At 42.6% G+C, this 23,399-nt stretch overlaps 1 protein-coding gene across 2 annotated transcripts in view; it reads right to left on the reverse strand.

Annotated features, from left to right (window-relative positions):
- LOC106581831 (kalirin) overlaps positions 1 to 23,399 on the reverse strand; it is a 292,220-nt gene that overhangs the window by 39,756 nt on the left and 229,065 nt on the right. The window lies entirely within an intron of this gene.

Raw genomic sequence — 23,399 nt, forward strand, 5'->3', positions numbered from 1 at the left:
TGATGCTCATGTTTGTTTTAAGCCAGTAAAAAGATAGTGGAAACGTTTACTGGACAGTTGCTTTTCTTACTTTTATGCTAATAAACTGCAGCTTGCGTCATAATGGCTAAAAGGTGGACTAGTTTAAGCTATTACTAACTATTTAACCAAGTTTAAGACATACAGTGCCTTCGGAAAATATTCAACCCCCTAGTATTTTTCCACATTTTATTGCGTTACAAAGTCGGATTAAAATGGCTTCAATTGTTATTTATTGTCAAGAATCTACACAAAATACTCTAATGTCAAAGGGGAAGAAAAATTCAGACATTTCTCAGAAATGTACCATTGCTAGACAGCCACTTTCAAGTCTTGCATTAGATTTCAAAGCCAATTCAAGTCAAAACTGTAACTCGATCACTCAGGAACATTCAATGTCATCTTGGTTAGCAACTCCAGTGTAGATTTGGCCTTGTGTTTTAGGTTACTGTCCTGCTGAATGGTGAATTTGCCTTCCAGTGTCTGTTGGAAAGCAGACTGAACCAGGGTTTCTTCAAGGATTTTGCCTGTGCTTAGCTCTATTCCGTTTTTTTTTAATCCCAAAAAACTCCCTAGTCCTTGCCGATGACAAGCATACCCATAACATGATGCAGCCACCACCACACTTGAAAATATAGAGTGCTACTCAGTGGTGTGCTGTGTTTGCCCCAAGCATAATGCTTTGTATTCAAGACAAAAAAGTACATTTCTTTGCCACATTCAAAAATCATGTTAACCACTATTATTGCACACAGGGTGTGTCCATGCAACTTATTATGTGATTTGTTAAGCACATTTTTACTCCTGAACTTTTTTAGGCTTGCCATAAAAGGGGTTGAACACTTATTGACTCAAGACATTTCAGTTTTTCATTTTTGATTAATTTGTAATAATTTATCAAAACAAAACTCCACTTTGACATAATGGGATATCGGGTGTAGATTAGTGAGACAAAATCTCAATTGAATCGATTTAAAATTCAGGAAGAAACACAACAAAAAATGTGGAAAAGGTCAAGGGGTTGAACACTTTCTGAAGGAACTGTATGTGCTGTTGGATCCAGACTAGCTCTGGTCTACAGGGTGAGGACATTTGCCTCTGCACTCTGTTACAAAATTCCTCTATGGAAGGATACATAGACCCAAAAGAGAGCAGAGGTCCTCACATAGATCCAGACTGGCGCCAGAGAGTGATTAGAGCAAAAGCTCCTGAATTAGGTATTTGTCAAACTCCTTCCGGTCCACCACCATGCAGTCAAAAGTCAAAAGCGAAGTTCAGTAGGGTACACCATAACAAAACATTTAGCAACAGAACACAATTTTTTTTACATTTTCTCCCAAATGAACACAATCCTGAAGTATCGTCAGTATTACTAACCACAAAAGCAGAGAGAACATCCATCCCCTGAGATAAAACATAGCTTGATACTAAAGGAAACATTTGGCCAAGCCATTGAGAAAAAAGGGGAGATATGTTTGTGCTGTGGAGGTGGGCCTGCTGTTGACCAGGCCAGCCAGGTCAACCAACACACAAGTCTGTCCATGCTGTTGAAAAGACCCAGGATGTTGTTATCAGCCGGATAGGGAGATATGTGCTGCTCCAGTCAATCCTATTGTGGCAAACAAAAGAGAATAACACTTCTCGCGCCCGCGAGCAATTGTAGATTTGGAACACATTCAGTGCCTTCAGAAAGCATTCAGACCACTTGACTTTTTCCATATTTTGTTATTTTACAGCCTTATTCTAAAATGGATGAAATTGCTTTCTACAGACAATACCCCATAATGACAAAGCAAAAACACATCACATTTACATTTATATAAGTATTCAGACCTTTTACTCTGTGATTACAGCCTCGAGTCTTCTTGGGTATGACGCTACAAGCTTGGCACAGCTGTATTTGGGGAGTTTCTCCCATTCTTCTCCGCATGATCCTCTCAAGCTCTGTCAGGTTGGATGGGGAGCGTCGCTGCACAGCTATTTTCAGGGCTCTCCAATCAGGTTCAAGTCTGGGCTCTGGCTGGGCCACTCAAGGACATTCAGAGACTTGTCCTGAAGCCACTCCTGCGTTGTCTTGGCTGTTGTCCTGTGGAAGGTGAATCTTCGCCCCAGTCTGAAGTCCTGATTGCTCTGAAGCAGGTTTTCATCAAGGATCTCTCTGTACTTTGCTCTGTTCATCTTTCCCTTGATCCTGACTAGTCTCCCAGTCCCTGCCGCTGAAAAATATACCCACAGCACGATGCTGCCACCACCATGCTTCACACCGTAGGAATGGTGCCAGGTTTCCTCCAGACGTGACGCTTGGCATTCAGGCCAAATAGTTCAATCTTGGTTTCATCAGACCAGAGAATGTTGTTCCTCATGGTCTGTACTTTAGGTGCCTTTTGGCAAACTCCAAGCGGGCTGTCACGTGCATTTTACTGAGGAGTGGCTTCCGTCTGGCCACTCTACCATAAAGGCCTGATTGGTGGAGTGCTGCAGAGATGGTTGTCCTTCTGGAAGGTTCTCCCATCTCCACAGAGGAACTCTGGAGCTCTTTCAGAGTGACCATCGGGTTCTTGGTCACCTCCCTGACCAAGGCCCTTCTCCTCCGATTGCTCAGTTTGGCCGGACGGCCAGCTCTAGGAAGAGTCTTGGTGGTTCCAAACTTCTTCCATTTAAGAATGATGGAGGCCACTGTGTTCTTGGGGACCTTTCAATGCTGCAGAAATGTTTGGTACCCTTCCCCAGATCTGTGCCTCGACACAATCCTGTCTCGGAACTCTACAGACAATTCCTTCGACCTCATGGCTTGGTTTTTGCTCTGACATGCACTGTCAATTGTGGGACCTTATATAGATGGGTGTGTGTATTTCCAAATCATGTCCAATCAATTGAATTTACCACAGGTGGACTCCAATCAAGTTGTATAAACATCTCAAGGATGATCAATGGAAACAGGATGCACCTGACCTCAATTGAGTCTCATAGCAAAGGGTATGAATACTTATGTAAATAAAGTATTTCTGTTTTCTGCCAAACTTTTGATAAACCTGTTTTCGATTTGTCATTATGGGGTATTGTGTGTAGATTTATGAGGATTTGTTTTATTTAATCCATTTTAGAATAAGGCTGTAACGTAAGAAAATGTGGAAAAAGTCAACGGGTCTGAATACTTTCCGAATGCCCTGTATTGACAGGAAATTGCAGAGTGGGATAGCGTAGCCTGTGTTGCTGCTGACTTGTTGCTTCTGTGCTAGGTGACTCATTATGGGGAAGTGAGCTTCTGGAGAATCATGTGGACAAAGCCTGTAGTTAGATATTATTAAGTAGATTAGCTCAGCAGCCCATAGGGGTATCACAGCCATATCATAGTCCCAGCCACAATCTCTCCCTGTGGGGACAGTCAACAACAGGGCCGAAAGAGAGAGGGGGGGAGAGGAGGAGAGAGAAAGAAGGGCAGTCTGAAGGAATAGGCCTTTTAAAGGGATAGTTCGGGACTTTGGCAATGAGACCATTTATCTACATCCCCAGAGTCAGATGAACTCGTAGATAACATTTTTATGTATCTGCGTCCAGTACGAAGGAAGTTAGTGGTCGGTTTGCAAGCCAATGCTAACTAGCTTAGCACAAAGTCTGAAAGTCTTTGGGTACAGCAAGCATACTACCTCTTAACTTTTTATAATTTAAAAAAAGATATATCTTTAACTCTGCATTGTTGGCAAAGTACCCGTAAGTAAGCATTTCACTGTTGTTTCCGAAGAATTTGACTTGGTATCCACAAGTTCACCTGGCTCTGGGAAAGTACAGTTGATAAAGGGAATTAATTTACCAAAATCCTGAAATATTCCTTTAACTGAGGTGACCCACAGCCCCTCCTCTCCATGTGGAGTCAACTGATGAAATGGCTCTTTGATAACATGAACACTGCTTTTCAGACAGGCCTTCTCCATGGGCCTTTGTCTGAGAGAGAGAGAGAGAGCACTCCAACACTTGGCTGCATGGGACACGTGTGTACACTTACAGCTATGACCTGCATAGCTGCTATGGAGCATAGTGCTCCAGGCTAGGCCTCCTCTGTTCAATAACCGCCATACATGAGTGTTTCTACTCCACTTCAAAGATATTTGGGTTGCTTCCCAAATGGCAGCCTAATTCCCTACATAGTAAATGGCAGCATAGTCCCTATATAGTGCACTACTTTAGACCAGAGCCCAGGTCAAAAGTAGTAGACTATGTAGGGAATAGGGTGCCATTTGAGACGCAGATTTGGAAACATTCGCTGCAGGCTGTCTGTGGTAACAATCTCACTGTGACTGGACAGTGGCTTGTTGAGCTGGCCTTGTGACGCCACACATGATTGCCTGCTTGAAAAGCACTTCGGAGAGCAGAGCGTAACACTGAGGCTTGCTGACGACAGCAGGCGCTCTCATGGGCACGTGCTACAAAAATAGTGGCTCCCTTGGCCGGCCAATAGGCCCTGCTCTTTGTACACGAGGGCGGTGTCCCAAAAAGGCACCCTATTCTCCTTTATAGAGCAATACTTTTGACCAGGGCCCATATGGAAGATCATAGGGCTCTGATCAAAAGTGGTGCACCATATAGGGAATAGGGTGCCTTGGTATCACGTGGTCCTCTTAAGGGCCTTCATTTCCCACCTCGACCGCTTAATGGCCGCACTAAGAGAGAGATATTCTCATTCCTCACTCGGCTGTCTCACTGCTACCTAGTGCTTTCGCAGAATCAGCACTTTCGATCACACACACCTTTTGATTTCACTAGAGAAAGCCACTAAGAATAATCCCTTCTTACCACAAAGGGGGTATATTATTTCCAACCCTATATAAATATTGCACAACGAGATATTGGAGTTAAAACAAACATCAGGGTTATATTATGTTGATAAAATAGGACTCCTCAACATGAAATCAAAAGGTTTGTACATGTTTCTTTGACCTGCTCTGATGGTGAATTTAGTTTAAGACCCATCAAAATGTTTTGTTATAACTATATTGTTGGACGGTTTTTATGCTTTGGGACCACTGCTCCAGTTAAACTGTCTGACTGTTTAAAATGCTTGTGTAAGGTATTATCCCATAGAGGAAACATAGTATCATATTTCTGTGTCACCAACAGTGATTAAGTTATGTGATATAGAACCAGTCTCACACAATGGCAACCTGTGGAATGACCTTGAGAGTCATTCCATGTCGTTTCAGCAAGCCATGACACCCACCATCTCAGATTGTTCTGAAATCCTCTCTGTAGTTAGAAACAGATGAGATTAGCATTCCTGCAACATTATTTTGTTGAAATATAATTTGATTCTCTGAGAAATGAATGATAATGCATTGTACCCAAATTGACCATTTTAATTTATAGGATTCATAGAATATTCAGTAAATAGTGCCCGACATCCGATTTGGACCAAACTTTTTTCTAACAATGAGCAAGACATGAGGAATCAAAAGAAATTGACAAAAGCCCCCCACCCCACGCCAATCCCACCATAACAATGAGTACACAGTATCAGTTCTCTATGTCTGACAAGTACTATGGAGCTGCAGCTCCGAGTATTGTTTCTTAATCCCATGTAATGTATTCTCAGAGGATTTGGTGATGTTTTTTTTCCCGCTGTTCAGAGAAATTAGTCATTGAAATTGTTAGGTTTGGCCCATCCTATATCCTGATATTACAAGGTTCTGACCACTAGATGGTGTTGTTCCTACTATGAGGTGATCATTTTTTTGGGAGGAAAATGTATTCCCAACCCCCAATGTTAAAGGCATAGATCCCCCAAATCACAAAATTAAGGGTAAGGAAACCAACATGTAATTTTGTAATTTGGGTGAACTATACCTTTAACATTGGGAGGGGGGAGGGCCCTCGGAGTGTGGTGTCAGGAAAATAACCTCACACTCAATGTCAACAAAACAAAGGAGATGATCGTGGACTTCAGGAAACAGCAGAGGGAGCAGCCCCCTATCCACATCGACGGGACAGTAGTAGAGAAGGTGGAAAGTTGTAAGTTCCTCGGCGTACACATCACGGACAAACTGAAATGGTCCACCCACACAGACAGTGTGGTGAAGAAGGCTCAGCAGCGCCTCTTCAACCTCAGGAGGCTGAAGAAATTCGGCTCGTCACCAAAAACACTCACAAACCTTTACAGATGCACAATCGAGAGCAACCTGTCGGGTTGTATCACCGCCTGGTAGGGCAGCTGCTCCGCCCACAACCGTAAGGCTCTCCAGAGGGTAGTGACGTCTACACAACGCATCACCGGGGGAAAACTACCTGCCCTCCAGGACACCTACACCACCCGATGTCACAGGAAGGCCAAAAAGATCCTCAATGACAAAAACCACCCGAGCCACTGCCTGTTCACCCCGCTATCATCCAGAAGGCGAGGTCAGTACAGGTGTATCAAAGCGGGGACCGAGAGACTGAAAAACAACTTCTATCTCAAGGCCATCAGACTGTTAAACAGTCATCACTAACATTGAGTGGCTGCTGCCAACATACTGACTAATCTCTAGCCACTTTATTAATAAACAATTAATGTAATAAATGTATCACTAGTCACTTTAAACAATGCCACTTTATATAATCTTTACATACCCTACATTACTCATCTCATATGTATATACTGTACTCTATACCATCTACTGCATTTGCCTATGCCGTTCAGCCATCGCTCATTCATATATTTTTATGTACATATTCTTATTCATTCCTTTACACTTGTGTGTATAAGGTAGTTGTTGTGAAATTGTTAGGTTAGATTACTTGTTAGATATTACTGCATGATCGAGACTAGAAGCACAAGCATTTCGCTACACTTGCATTAACATCTGCTAACCATGTGTATGTGACAAATAAAATTTGATTAGATTTCTTTTAAACACGAAACAGCACCATCTAGTGGTCAGAACCTGGTAATAGCAGGATGTAGGATGGGACAATTTCAATGACACATTTCTCTGAACAGGGGAAAAGACTTTACCAAATTCACTGGTAATACATTACATAACATGAAGAAACAATACTCTGAGCCGCAGCTCCATACTCCATCAGACATAGGGAACTGATACTATATACTCGTTTTTGGGGTGGGATTGGTGTGGGGTTAGAAAGAAGTTTGGTCCAAATTGGATGTTAGGTACTATAGTTATTGAATATTATATGAATCCCATAAATTTAAACTGCCTATTTGGGTGCAATCATTTAGCTTCATTGCGCAGTTATCAAATTATATTACAACAAAATAAGGTTGCAGGAATGCTAATCTTAAATGTTTCTAACAGAAACAATTTCAGAATCATCTGAGATGGTGGCGGTCAAAATCCTCTTTCTTGTGCTTTTTGAGGTGGAATGACCCGCGAGTCAATTAAGTAGTCTCAGCTTCAGAATGCACAAAAGAGAAAAAGCTGAGATATAACCATTTTCCCAACAATAGCCAGAAAGAGTTTCTTCACCGGCATGCTGTATCACAAAGACTTGAAGTGATTTCTAATTGAGCCAGGGTTGACAATAGACTGGGGAAAACATGGACACATGTATTGGAGCAGGCCGGCAGCTGGAACATGTGAGCGGTAAAAATGCCTGGGAAGTTTTCTGTTGAGGATCCACGGTCCCCTAGCAACCCGCTTGAGTGTGAAGCAGGCAGGCAGGCCAGTCTTCACCTCAGTGCACAGGGCTGGAGGGGCATGGAGGAGAAAGAGGTGGTGGAAGAGGAGGAGAGCACCTCAGGGGCAGTACGTATCCAATGTCTGATTTAGGATCAGATTAGCCTTTTAGATCACAATGAATAAGATTACATGGACTGGGGGGAGCTGATCCTAGATCAGCACTCCGAATGAGGCATCTTGTCACCCTCTCAGGGGCTCCATTGCTTCTGGCCACAACTCAACAACACAGCCTTCTGGCTGCTATCACTCTCAATACACCTAATTCCCCATTCTCACTGCACATGAGAACAACGGCTGACAGTGTACTGCTCTAGTCTACACACAAACTCCTCCATGACATCCTCATGTCTTATCTAATAGTTTGTTTTTGTGACTACCTGTCCTGATATCTGGTGTAAAATATGCAGTAACACAGGTTCTTAGTACAGTATGCCCACATTTAAAGACGTGTACAGTATGGAATGTCCCACAGGTGGACGTATTCATTAATATACATGAAATAAATTGAAGAGAATCTCTGGGGCTATGAGCAGTGTGTGGTCAGGAAGGAGTTGAATTAGCCAGAGAATCCTCTACAGCTTTTAGTCACCATACGGCTAATTATCGAAGTACAACTGTTCACAGAACATTCCCGTAACTTGCATGTGCTATTCTACCTGCCACAACCGCATCTTATCTTCTGGAAACTTCATCCCAAATGGCCTTTTAAAAAGGCTAAACTGATGACACTCTATTGCCTATGTGGTGCACTACTTTTGACCAGGGCCCATAGGGCTGTCTTCAATAGTAGGGCACTACATAGGGTGCCAATTGGGACGTATCCTGCGACTGAGACGCCCTGTCAGCAATGGAATAAATCAGCAGAAACTTAGCAGTTGTTTCTCCGTGAGGTATTTTTTGTGTCTACTCTGCGACTACTCTTCTTCACTTGTCATGTCATCTGACTTCCAGTAAACAGAAAGTTGAATTCCTTGCTTTGCGTGAAACTGAAGGTCCTGCTTTTCCTAACCGGGTGTTACGGGTACTACGCCAGAGTTGGGGAATTTCTATTCACAGACAGGTTTTATTTCCTCATCAGTCCATCAGTGTCACACACTTTGTGGCATTCTTACATAGTGGAACGCTCACATTCCACGCATATCCGAAGAGTTTTCAAATCTCTCTGCTAGCTACCTCCTAAGTGTGGGTTACATTATCAGCATGTCGGTGCCCATTTGCTGAACGAGCAAAAGGTGAACCCCTAAAGGATGTAAAAACAACAACAACAACAAGAGCAGCAATAACCCAGACATTGGATGCAAAGAGGAAAACATTCCTGTTAGTTAACTCGCAGGGCAACAATTAAAAGGAGAGAGCCATCCCATCCACATTCAGACAGCCCTCCCTAAAGTTCCCCCTAAGAGTCAACTTCAAAGAAACATGCTGTAACGCTTCACATGAAAGAAGATTCGTGGCTAATTTGGTCTTCAAAGACACCAGTGGTGTTACTATCTACCCTCAAAAATAATCTAGATTAGAGAATTGAAAAATATGACTTCCACGTATATTATCCCACATTCTTGAGAGACGTACCATAACAGGAATGTTGAAAATGAAAATCCATGACATTTGTAAGAACACCTCACATGTTATGCAATTCTTAGTAACGCGTTCAATGTATATGAATGGGAGCCTACTGTGCTGCTCCAGAAAATAACGTATTGTTGACAACGGCTTCATCCCCATCCCTGTGAATCTCTGCATCCTCTTGCATGGAGACAGCGTAATGATACAGCAGCATACAATAGCTGTTGGCGCCAGTGCAGCTCACATTGAGTGTTCACCATTGCAGCAGCTCTCTCTCTCTCTTATTGTTCATAGCCAAGAGATGCTGCCGGAGTTAATATATAATGAGCGAGTACTTAAGGTCACATTAGTGCGCAGCAGAGGGGCCCTTTGTCTCTGTCCACTCTACAGCACCAAGCCTTAAAACATCAGCAGACAAGTAAACACTAGAGGAATGCAAATGCAATATATTAAAAACGGGGAGAGATTTTTCAGGCTGTCAGCCAGCTACTATGAAGGATGTGAAGTCAGACGCAAGCTTTCTCTCACGAATGTTTGAGTGAGTAGCTCCGGTCACATTAAAAAAATGCGCTAGAGACAAACTTCGCCTCTGTGCACTCTCCACAGCAAGAAGACACCGAGCCTTAGTGAAAAACGGCAGCAAAAGGAAAAGAAAGGGAATAGACGAGGAGGAAAGATTCCTGTTTGAACGCCAGTGACAGAGTGCTGCGTCGTCCCACTAAGATTCTACACAATAAATCCCTGAAATATCCACAAACAAGTAAACACTGGCATGGTAATGCCATGCAATATTAAACAGGAGAGACGTCTAATAGTGTCAACCAGCTACAGTACGGAAAGTCAGATACAAGCATTCTCTCACAGATGTTGGTAGCAAATACAATTCAAATGGTAAGTCACATCTCTGACTGATGTCCAGATAAAAGCATTGCTTAACAATATTCAGGATCTCCATTCTAAACCACGGACTTGTGGCAGGAGCCCGAAAACACGCATCGGGCTCCTGTCAGGGTTACGATTGGAGAACAGATTCTGATAGGTTTGTGTTTTCTCACAGCTGAGCTTCTCACGGAAAGATCTTCCATATTGTTAAGCTATGCTTTTATCTGTACATCAGTCAGGGATGTTACTTACCTTTTGAGTTGTACTTCAGTCAGTAAGTAGTAAGGTACGCACCTGTCACTTTGTAACCGCAGCAGCTACACTTAGCAAGAATCCAACCACAACAGGAACAACAATGCCTCCCACTTTTCATCCTGGCCAGCTAAAGGAAGCTCATGGCTCCGGGAGACGAATGATAGGGAGAGAGGGGAGACAGATGCAACATGCACCCTTACTGCAGTCCAGTCAACCAGTGACTAGCTACTTCAAGTTCAGCCTGTTCCACTTGCCTCCACTGAGGGGAGGGACGGACAGGGAGGAAGGAGGGAACAGGGCAGGCGCACCCTACACTCCCAGGCACTCACTCACTACCTCTGATTCACAGAGAGCAGTTTGGGTTAGAGTGAAAAAGTTAACGTAATAGGTCACTTTGACAAATGCACCACCATCCCTATTTGTATGGTACTAGCAAACATAAAAGACAACACTCAGATTGTTTATATACTCAATCTTAAAAAGGTCAAATGCAGCCATTTTTATCTCAATATCAAATCCTTTCTGGGTTGAAATTAAATACCTTACTGTGATTGTTTTCAATTAAAATGGTCAAAAAGAAACAAAAATAGCTTCTTAGCAAAGGACAATTTCTCAAACAAGAATTTTGCTAGGACTGTCTGGGAGGGGTGTATGTGGGCAGGGGAAGACTGAAAATGAGCTGTTATTGGCAGAGAGTTTGGAACGCCCTTTCTTATTGGTGACTGTCACCAGGCAGGCCAAAACTCCATCCCACCAAAACAGGCTGACATTTCAGGTGGTCTTTTCAAACAGCCCTTGCACTAAAAGAGCATTAACATAATTTAAAGAAATGTCATAGTATTATTTCAACCACATACTAGAGTGGAAATATACACTACCGGTCAAAAGTTTTAGAACACCTACACCTTCAAGGCCTTTTCTTTATTTTTACTATTTTCTACATTGTAGAATAATAGTGAAGACATCAAAACTATGAAATAACACACATGGAATCATGTAGTAACCAAAAAAAAGTGTTAAACAAATCAAAATATATTTTATTTGCGATTCTTCAACTAGCCCCCCTTTGCCTTGATGACAGCTTTGCACACTCTGATGTCTCAACTATTATTCTAAAATGTAGAAAATAGTACAAATAAAGAAAAACCCTTGAATTAGGTGTTCTAAAATGTTGGACTGGTAGTGTATATAAAACACAGTAAAATCACGTTTTTGACTTTAACTGCACTCAGTCTACCAGTAGTTCAAATAGGCTTCATGGGTGGGAATGGCTGTCAAAAGTCATGTGCGGGCACATTCTTGACAAGCAGATATGAGCACCAAAATTATTACTTCTTATGCTACTGAGGAAAGACAGCCAGGTTTCATTATGTTAATTGCCATGTTACGCCCTGAAAATAAGTCCTTTCCTAGTACTACTCCCTCTCTAAGTCACCAAGTAACACTTCTGAAAAAACGTCTGTATATCAAATCCTATATTGGATAAATAAGGACAGGTTGTGTTGCATACAGACAAAGTGCCCTTGGTGCTGTACTGAGAACTAGGACACTGCAGTTAAGGAGCTGTGTGATTGTTATGGAGCATATCTGGGCTATGTGGCTGTTGGGGACACAGAAAGACAGAGCAGTGCTTCAGGGAAGGCACAGACTGAGCCCCATACAGCCAGATGGAGCACAGGCAGGCCAAGGGTGTTTCACGATGAACAGGTAGAACTGGTACGAGAGCAGTGAAGAAATAGACTACCAAATGGGACATTTTCAAGGAAGACAATATCAACATAAAATCAGCAAAAAACAAAAACGTCCTCTCACTGTCAACTCCATTTATTTTCAGCAAACTTAACATGTGTAAATATTTGTATGAACATAACAATATTCAACAACGGAGACATAAACTGAACAAGTTCCACAGACATGTGACTAACAGAAATGGAATAATGTGTCCCTGAACAAAGGGGGGGGGGGGGTCAAAATAAATCAAAAGTAACAGTCAGAATCTGGTGTGGCCACCAGCTACATTAAGTACTGCAATCTCCTCCTCATGGACTGCACAATATTTGCCAGTTCTTGCTGTGAGATGTTACCCCACTATTCCACCAAGGCACCTGCAAGTTCCCGGACATTTCTGGGGGGAATGGCCCTAGCCCTCACCCTCCGATCCAACAGTTCCCAGGCCTGCTCAATGGGATTGAGATCCGGGCTCTTCGCTGGCCATGGCAGAACACTGACATTCCTGTCATGCAGGAAATCATGCACAGAAAGAGCAGTATGGCTGGTGGCATTGTCATGCTGGAGGGTCATGTCAGGATGAGCCTGCAGGAAGGGTACCACATGAGGGAGGGTGTCTTCCCTGTAACGCACAGCGTTGAGATTGCCTGCAATGACAACAAGCTCAGTCCGATGATGTGACACACTGTGACCATGACGGACCCTCCACCTCCAAATCTATCCCGCTCCAGAGTACAGGCCTCGGTGTAACGCTCATTCCTTTGACGATAAACGCAAATCTGACCATCACTCCTGGTGAGACAAAACCGCGACTCATCAGTGAAGAGCACTTTTTGCCAGTCCTGTCTGGTCCAGCGACGGTGGGTTTGTGGACATAGGCGACGTTGTTGCCAGTGATGTCTGGTGAGGACCTGCCTTACAACAGGCCTACAAGCCCTCAGTCCAGCCTCTCTCAGCCTATTGCGGACAGTCTGAGCACTGATGGAGGGATTGTGCGTTCCTGGTGTAACTCGGGCAGTTGTTGTTGCCATCCTGTACCTGTCCCGCAGGTGTGATGTTCGGATGTACTGATCCTGTGCAGGTGTTGTTACACATGGTCTGCCACTGCAAGGACGATCAGGTGTCCATCCTGTCTCCCTGTAGTGCTGTCTTAGGTGTCTCAAAGTACGGACATTGCAATTTATTGTCCTGGCCACATCTGCAGTCCTCATGCCTAATTGCAGTATGCCTAAGGCACCCTCACGCAGATGAGCAGGGATCCCGGGCATCTTTCTTTTGGTGTTTTTCAGAGTCAGTAGAAAGGCCTTTTTAGTGTCCTAAGCTTTCATAACTGTGACCTTAATTGCCTACCGTCTGTAAACTGTTAGTGTCTTAATGACTGTTCCACAGGTGCATATTCATTAATTGTTTATGGTTCAGTGAACAAGCATGGGAAACAGTGTTTAAACCCTTTACAATGAAGATCTGTGAAGTTATTTGGATTTTTACGAATTATCTTTGAAAGACAGGGTCCTGAAAAAGGGACTTCTTTTTTTGCTGAGTTTACCTGACTACACAGGCAGGGTAACATCTTACATTGGTGTCTGTGGGGAAAACTGCATTCCAACCAGTACTTTTGTCACATTCAACAACGAAAAACCCTGGCTCAATGCAGAGCTGAGAGGCCTACGCTCTGCCAAGGAAGAGGCGCATAGGAGTGGCAACATGGACCATTAGAGAGTAGTGAAAGAATCTGAATAAGGGGATTAAAGCCGCCAAAGGACCATACAAGGAGAGGCTAGAACAACAACTCTCCACTAACGACTGCTCGTCTGTCTGGAGGAGTCTTCAGAAGATCACAAATTACAAACAAAAGATCCCCTATGATTCAGGTGATCCCCTTCTACCTAACCAGCTCAACAAGTTTTACAGCTGCTTTGAAGCACTGTTACGGATACAGGTAGTGTGTATCCTGTATGTGTATTTCTTTTCTCTCCTTCTCCTCCTCACAGGTGACCATCATCATTCCCCAATCAGTCATCAATCAGAAGACACCTGCTCCTTTTCCATTACCCTATCACATCCCTTTCCCTTGGTTTAAAACCCCCAGTCAATCTCTCTCTCTGCGAGTCCGAGCTCTGTCTGCGAGTCCGAGCTCTGTCTGCGAGTCCGAGCTCTGTCTGCGAGTCCGAGCTCTGTCTGCGAGTCCGAGCTCTGTCTGCGAGTCCGAGCTCTGTGTCTCAAGCTCTCGCTATATCTATCTCTCTTTGTATGCAGATCGCTCGTTGTTTGCCCATTACATGTCACATTTGTCCGGTACCTGTGAGTATTGTTTTGTTGTGGTGCATGACTGTTTGTTTGTTGGTGGGAAAAGGGGGTACCAAGACAAGTCGCCCATGGGCATACACTACCCGTAGGTAATTGTTGTCTAAATACCCTAGTTAGAACTGGGCGGACCACCCACTGTAGCTTTGGTTAGTTAGCTAGCTGTTATTGGAATAGGCTAGTCTATCTTAGCGGTGTTTTTGGATTATTGTTTCTTTCCTTGGGTCCAGCTCAGCCCCTTTTCTCACACCCCATTACCGTGTGTTTAAAGAAATAAACCATTAGTGTTTGACGGTAAATTTAGGTTGCCTGTGGTTTTTGTTCTCACTGTTCCTTTTCATTATTATAATTTGCATGAGTTATGTTACGGGTCTCGTTTCCATCCCCCTAGACTGCAGGGCCAAAGGGATTCGTAACGAGCACAAAGGGCCATCAAGCCGTGGCGTGAGTCTGAGCTGCAGGGCTAGTCGGGCCCTGGTGAGGACATCGTCCGGGATGTCAATCTGCCTCCTGCCCACTCCTCTCCTGATCCTGTTGGGGGCGATGTTGAGGGAAGTCAATACTTTTTAGAAGTACCTTTGGCAGTGATTACAGCTGCGAGTCTTTCTGGGTAAGTCTCTAAAAGCTTTGCACACCTGTCAAATTGGTTGTTGATCATTGCTAGATAGCCATTCTCAGGTCTTGCTATACATTTTCAAGCCGATTTAAGTCAAAACTGTAACCAGGCCACTCAGGAACATTCAATGTCATCTTGGTAAGCAACTCCAGTGCATTCAAAAAGTATTCAGACCCCTTCACCTTTCCACATTTTGTTACGTTACAGCCTTATTTTAAAATTGATGAAATTACTTATCTACACACATAATGATAAAGCAAAAACAGGCTTTTAGACATTTGGTAAAAACTGGAATATCACATATACATAAGTATTTAGACCCTTTACTCAGTACTTTGAAGCACATTTGGCAGTGATTACAGCCTCAAGTCTTCTTGGATATGATGGTACAAGCTTGGCACACCTGTATTTAGGGAATTTCTCCAATTATTCTCTGCAGATCCTCTCAAGCTCTGTCAGGTTGGATGGGGAGCGTCGCTGCACAGCTATTTTTAGAGATTCAGAGACTTGTCCCGAAGCCACTCCTGCGTTGTCTTGGCTGTGTGCTTAGGGTCGTTGTCGTGTTGGAAGGTGAACCTTCGTACCCAGTCTGAGGTCCTGATTGCTCTGGAGCAGGTTTTCATCAAGGATCTCTGTACTTTGCTCTGTTCATCTTTCCCTTGATCGTGACTAGTCTCCCAGTTCCTGCCACTGAAAAACATCCCCACAGCACGATGCTGACACCACCATGCTTCACCGTAGGGATGGTACTGGTCAGGTGATGAGCAGTGCCTTGTTTCCTCCAGATGTGACGCTTGGCATTCAGGCCAAAGAGTTCAATCTTGGTTTCATCAGACCAGAGAATCTTGTTTCTCAATGTCAGAGTCCTTTAGGTTTGTTTTAGGAAACTCCAAGTGGGCTGTCATGCGCCTTTTACTGATGAGTGGCTTCCAGCTGGCCACTACCATAAAGGCCTGATTGGTGGAGTGCTGCTGAGATGGTTGTCCTTCTGGAAGGTTCTCCCATATCCACAGAGGAACTCTGGAGCTCTGTCACAGTGACCATTGGGTTCTTGGTCACCTCCCTGACCAAGGCTATTGTCCTGCTAAAATGTGAATTGTCTCCAAGTGTCTGTTGGAAAGCAGACTGAACTAGTGTGCTTAGCTGTATTCAATTTATTTGGATCCTAAAAAAACTCCCTAGTCATTGCTGATAACAAGCATACGCATAACATGATGCAGCCACCACCATGCTTCAAAATATTAAGAGTGGTACACAGTGATGTGTTGTGTTGATTTGCAAACAGGATGCATGTTTTGGAATATTTGTTATTCCTTCTTTTTACTATCATTTAGGTTAGTATTGTGGAATAACTACTACAGTGTCTCACAGCCATTAAACTCTAACTGTTTTAAAGTCACCATTGGCAGTTACCTTCCTTTCCAGCAACTGAGTTAGGAAGGACAGCTGTATCTTTGTAGTGACTGGGTGTATTGATACACCATCCAAAGTGTAATTAATAACTTTACCATGCTCAAGGGGATATTCAATGTCAGTTTTTTTTTTACCCATCTACCAATAGCTGTCCTTCTTTTGGAGTCATTGGAAAATCTGGTCTTTGACTGAGGGACCTTAAAGATAATTGTAGGTGTGGGGTACAGAGATGAGGTAGTCATTCAAAATGTTGCACACAGAGCTAGTCCATGCAACTTACTATTTGACTTGCAAAGCACATTTTTACTCCTTAACTTATTTAGGCTTGCATAACAAAGAGGTTGAATACTTATTGACTCAAGACATTTTAGCTTTTAATTTAAAATGAATTTGTAAAAAATTCAAAAAACATAATTCCATTTTGACATTATGGGGTGTTGTGTGTGTGTGTGTAGGCCAGTGACACACAATTTCAATTTAATCCATTTTAAATTCAGGCTGTAAAACAAAAAAGTTGAGGGGTGTGAATACCTTGTGAAGGCAATGTATTATTTAAGCAGCGTTCACCACAAACAAATTCATTGCATCATTTCACTTTGCCTTTCAGAACCATGATGAGCACGGGCATGTCTGAGTAGGCTTAGCTGTACCGTCGACTCCAAGTAGCCTTCCATCAGCCTATACTACCAAAGGTTGCACATTGGAAGAAAACTGCATGTCTGTTAGCTCGCGGTCTGTCAATGAGTATCTCGCAGACTCGCAAGTAGATGGTGAGAAATAATCTGTAGGCCTAATATTACATGATTAAATCTGTGTGGAAAAAATTATCCCTAAACTGTTTACAGGCATTTGTCACCCTTCTGCATTTTTGCTATCTATTTTCCCAACTTCAAATCGGTTAAATCACATTGTTAAAATGTTTATATTTAGTTGCAAAAGTAACAGTCCTGGCTGAGCCCCATATGCGAGCGCACAATGGCCGGCTTTGCTGTTACAACTGTGTCCAGTGGTGGAAAAAGAACCCAATCGTCATACTTGAGTAAAAGTAAAGATAGCAAAATAGAAAATGACTCAAGTAAAACTGAAAGTCGCCCAGTAAAATACAACTGGAGTAAAAGTCTAAAAGTATCTGGTTTTAAATATACTATAGTAAAAGTATAAATCATTTCAAATAGCTTATTAAGCAAACCAGACGGCACACTTTTCATGTTTTTAAAATGTACGGATAGCCAGGGGCACACGCCAACACTCAGACATCATTTACAAATGAAGCATTTGTGTTTAGCAGGACCATTTTCCTGTCCTGCTAAGCATTCAAAATGTAATGAGTACTTTTGGGTGACAGGGAAAATGTATGGAGTAAAAAGTACATTCTTAATGAAGTAAAAGTTGTCTGAAATGTAAATAGTAAAGTACAGATACCCAAAAAAACATCTTAATTATACTGAACAAAAAAATAAACGCAACATTCAACAATTCCTAAGATTGAATCTAATCTATGGATTTCACATGACTGGGAATACAGAAATGCATTTGTTGGTCACGGATACCTTAAAAAAAGGTTGGGGCATAGATCAGAAAAAGGCCAGTATCTGGTGTGACCACCATTTGCCTCATGCAGCGTGACACATCTCATTTGCATAGAGTTGATCAGGCTATTGATTGTGGAATGTTGTCCCACTCCTCTTCAATGGCTGTGCGAAGTAGCTGGTTATCGGCGGGAACTGGAACACGCTGTCATACACTTCAAACCAGAGCATCCTAAACATGCTCAATGGGTGACATGTCTGGTGATTATGCAGGCCATGGAAGAACTGGTACATTTTCAACTTTCAGGAATTGTGTACAGTTACTTGCGATATGGGGCCAGGCATTACATAAGGTGATGGCAGCGGATGAATGGCACGACAATGGGCCTTAGGATCTTGTCATGGTATCTCTGTGCATTCAAATTGCTATCGATAAAATGCATTCGTGTTTGTTTTCCGTCGCTTATGCCTCCCCATACCATAAGCCCACCACCACCATTGGGCACTCTGTTCACAACGTTGACATCAGCAAACCGCTCGCCCACAAGACACCATACACGTTGTCTGAGGTAGTGAGGCCGGTTGAACGTACTGCCAAATTCTCTAAAATGATGGAGGCAGCTTATGGTAGAGAAATTTTCATTCAGTTCTCTGGCAACAGCTCTGGTGGACATTCCTACAGTCAGCATGCCAATTGAATGCTCCCTCAACTTGAGACATCAGTGGCATTGTGTTGTGTGACAAAACTGCACATTTTAGAGTGGCCTTTTATAAGGTGCACCTGTGTAATAATCATGCTGTTTAATCAGCTTCTTGATATGCCACACCTGTCAGGTGGATGGATAATTTGGCAAAGTAGAAATGATCACTAACAGGGATGTAAACCCATTTGTGCACAAAATTGGAAAGAAATAAGCTTTTTATGCGTATGGAACATTTCTAGGATCTTATATTTCAACTCATGAAACATGGGACCAACACTTTACATGTTGAGTTTATATTTTTCTTCAGTGTAGTACTTTAAAGTATTTTTACTTAAGTACTTTACACCACTGGCTGTGTCTGAATGCACCAGGATATTTGTGTTTTGATAAAACAGCTCTGCCTGCAGGCCCGGATCCATGAGGGGGCAAAAGGGCACATAGCCTCCTCAATTGAAACTTGTGCCACCTCAGTTTTAGTTTTATGTCCCTATATAAAAGTTGCAATGATTGAGTGACAGGTTGCCACGAAATCTGTATCGCCACTGCGCTGTATCAGCACCATGGACAGCGCGTGTTTGTGTGTAGGGGGGCTATTGAAAGCCACTGGGCGGTTAGGTAGGCTATGACTCCCTTGGGTTTCCATAAAAAGCTGAAAAGAACACTGCTCATCTGTGGTAGGCTACATTAATAATGTGAAACGTCTCAGCCTGTCATAATTGATTTTGATTTATAAGTATGAAGCTGCTTCAATTTACAGTTGAAGCTGCTTCACTCAACTCTGCCTCACGCCCCACCACTAGAGTTTAGTTAGCTTCTCTGCTAGCTGCAAAAGGCATTAGTGTTATTAGCCTATATAGCTCTAACCAGCTAATCTGCCACTGCCACGATGGATATTAAAATCAAAGCACTGAGGTCGCCGCCAAGCCCAGCAGCGATGACGTTGCCGAGCTCCAGCTAACTACGCGTGCAGAACACACACCCCTTTCACAAGCGCCGCCAGGATAATGGCTCCACAGCCCCCTCCACCTCCGACTGTTCCTGACGATTTTAGAACAGAGGGGCCAGCCCAGGTTAGCCTAAAATCATAATGCAGACAAGGCCTTCACCCAAGGTGGGTATTTTAACTGGAAGCATGCTATTGACAGAACCAATGGATTTGCTAGGCACGCATCAAGCAAGTAGCATTTGAAATGCACTGCACTGTGGAAAGAAAAACAAGTTTGAAGTGCTATGGGAACTGAGGTGTCAATACTTGTTAATGATAGGCAGCTGGCAAGAACTCATTTTCCACTTTGACAAACGTGTTCAGTCAGCACAGACGAATCATGCTACACCCAAGGAAAGCACAACTAATCCAACTGGCATTTCAGGGCGATCTTACAAGAAGATTTTGGTGAGAATGTAATGATCGATTACTCATGAAGTTCAACAGAGCATCAAGAAAGCTGCAACTATTCTGAAAAAGGTAAGAAACAATCAAGCTGGTTGGTTTTGATCAAAATCTTGGTGTTATAGCCAGTGGCGTCATTTTCAGCAAAAACCTAGGGTTAATGGAATGGCAAAATTACTTATTTTGCCAGCCTATATTTTCATTGCCAAATAGGCCTTGCTTTTAGTGTGTAGGGCTCTGTCCATTGTGCTGATACAGTGGAGATGGGCTACAGATGTCACACCAACCGGTCACTTCAAAAGCACTCGATGCTCTCGCAATCTCAGCATTTGAACTTTATGATAATTGTGGTATAGCATGATATAAGCAGAATTCAATTTAATTCCAATGCAAGAACCCCACTTTTTTTTTAATGTGATTTCAACTGTCCTCTTAGTCACTTTATCCTGGCGCTGGGTCTGTCTGCTTGGCAAGTAATATTGACCAAATAAGCAATTTCTACCCTCTTTGCATAAAATATGTATGCTGCTGAGAGAAGTTCATAAAACAATTTAATAATGGTGACAGCACTCCACCCCCCCCCCCCCCCCCCCCCAAAAAAAAGCTTTTGCACCCTCACTTTCAAAGTCAGGCACCCATGGACCTTCTATTTTGCTACCCAGTGAATGACCAGTTTCTGAAATGTGGAACATGACTGTGCCCCTATGGCATTTCTTTTGCCGGCATTGCCTTTTCATAAGGTGAGGTGTGTGTGTGTGTGTGTGTGACGAACACACACACACTGTCTAATCTACCATTATATTTAAAAAGTGTTTTCTATTTCCCTTATGCATTTTGCCATTTCTTTCTAGAAAAATTATACTGCACATGACTATATTGTAATTTTGCACCTTTGCAGTAAGCTCCAGTTTATAGTTCATGCCCAGTTCAGTAGGGACATTGTATGTATGTAGAGGAAGTTATGTATAATCTGTTCCACACAATGTGGTACATTACCTGTCTCTAGCCTACTCAACAGTGAAAGGTTTCAGTGCACAGAATAATCGTAACAGCCACAAGCTAAAAACTCTGTTTATTTTATTCTGTTAATGCTTTCCTTTGTTCATACTTCCTGCGTTGTCAGAGCTCCATGTGTCTGTCCCTGTCATTTGGGTTGTGAGTCAGGGCTGCGCACGCAATACGTTACTGGGTTTCTGCCATTTGCCAGTTCCATTCATGTAACCATTCACGTTGTTTAACGTGTGCTTAATTTAAAGTGTACATGGAAGTGTTCAATTAGGTTTTAGACAGAATATATGCCATGTGGTAATTATGAGAAAGCCAGTTACATGTGTATTAGTCAGATTTGTTTGATGTTGACATACATATTGGTATGTTCCAGGAAGTGTACTTCCTTAAACTGTATATGGGCTCTTTTTGGAGAGCAATTCAGTTCTGCTTTAGAAATCAAGTGGGGAGGCTGCTTGAGCCAAGCACACCCCCAACCTGTAATAGCTATGGAAGCTACCGGGTAAGCCTGTTTCAGGCTTATTGCAGTTTATTTTGTGTGAGAAGTAAGTCTGTCGTCTACCCGTTTGTCTTGTGGATATCTTTGCCGGCTATCACTATTGAACACTGTAAATAAATATCAACACTTAGGCACCTGAACCCCCTCCTCCGGAATATCTGCCCTTAAAGACCGCATCTCTACATTACCCATTTCACACTGGAGTATTTTCTTCTTGCTGTGCATATTTCCATATTGTATAGCTGCAACCGTACGACAGCTCTTAGTTTTGCATGCTGCCATGGAAAAACAAGGCCAACTCTTCTCTGAGGAAAGTCTTAGCCAGTAGTATGCAGTGGATAGGCAAATTAGTTGATCCCTGAAACAAACGAGAGTTAATGTGTGTCTTATTGAACAGAACATGGCGAGCAACCTAGCATACATACACAGAGACAGGACGCCTCGCGTTGGTGGTCTTCATTTAACTCAAACTTATTCTAAATAGCTGTAACTAACTCTAGCTCTCACCAACTGTCACTAACAACAACAAAACAATCTGGATTAAATATTTATACATTATTAGGGTTAGGATAATTCTTCCCTGAGAATATGACGAGAATGTCAGAGTTACATGATCATTAATGACATGCACTGGTGACACGACAACTACACCTTATCATTGATCTTGCTTACTTCCTTATTGTGGTGAAAAAAACAGATATACACTACTGTTCAAAAGTTTGGGGTCACTTAGAAATGTCTCTGTTTTTGAAAGAAAAGCCTATTTTTTTTAAGTTTTTTATTTTTCCATTAAAATCACATCAAATTGATCAGAAATACAGTGTAGACATTATTAATGTTGTAAATGTCTACTGTAGCTGGAAACGGCAGATCTTTTGATGGAATATCTACATAGGCGTACAAGGGTCAATTATCAGCAACCATCACTCCTGTGTTCCAATGGCACGTTGTGTTAGCTAATCCAAGTTTATCATTTGAAAAGTCTAATTGATCATTAGAAAACCCTTTTGCAATTATGTTAGCACAACTGAAAAATGTTGTCCTGATTAAAGCAGCAATAAAACTGGCCTTCTTTAGACTAGTTCAGTATCTGGAGCGTCAACATTTATGGGTTCGATTACAGGCTCAAAATGGCCAGAAAAAAATTACTTTCTTCTGAAACTAGTCAGTCTATTCTTGTTCTGAGAAATGAAGGCTATTCCATGTGAGAAATTGCCAAGGAACTGAAGATCTCGTACAACGCTGTGTAATACTCCCTTCACAGAACAGCGCAAACTCAAAGCTGTAATCGCAGCCAAAGGTGCTTCTACAAAATATTGACTCAGGGGTCTGAATACTTGCAGGCATTGTGAATCATCAATCTACACACAATACCTCATAATGACAAAGCGAAAAGGGTTACATTTTTTTGCAAATGTATATTTAAAAAAACAGAACTTATGTAAATAAGGTTTCAGACCCTTTGCTATGAGACTCAGAATTGAGCTCAGGATCATCCTTGAGATGTTTCTACAACTTTATTGGAGTCCACCTGTGGTAAATTTAGTTGATTGGACATGATTTGGAAAGGCACACACCTGTCTATATAAGGTCCCACAGTTGACAGTGCATGTCAGAGCAAAAATCAAATCAAATGTATTTGTCACATACACATGGTTAGCAGGTGTTAATGCAAGTGTAGCGAAATGCTTGTGCCTCTAGTTCCGACCATGCAGTAATATCTAACAAGTAATTTTGTCTACCTTGACTGGACATTGGCGAGTAGTATGCTCGGGAGCGGTGCGCGATGTGCCCGTCTACGGAGCCTGACCAGAAGA

The sequence above is a fragment of the Salmo salar genome, chromosome 21 (assembly GCF_965601325.2).
Source record: "Salmo salar chromosome 21, fSalSal1, whole genome shotgun sequence".
NCBI lineage: Eukaryota > Metazoa > Chordata > Actinopteri > Salmoniformes > Salmonidae > Salmo > Salmo salar.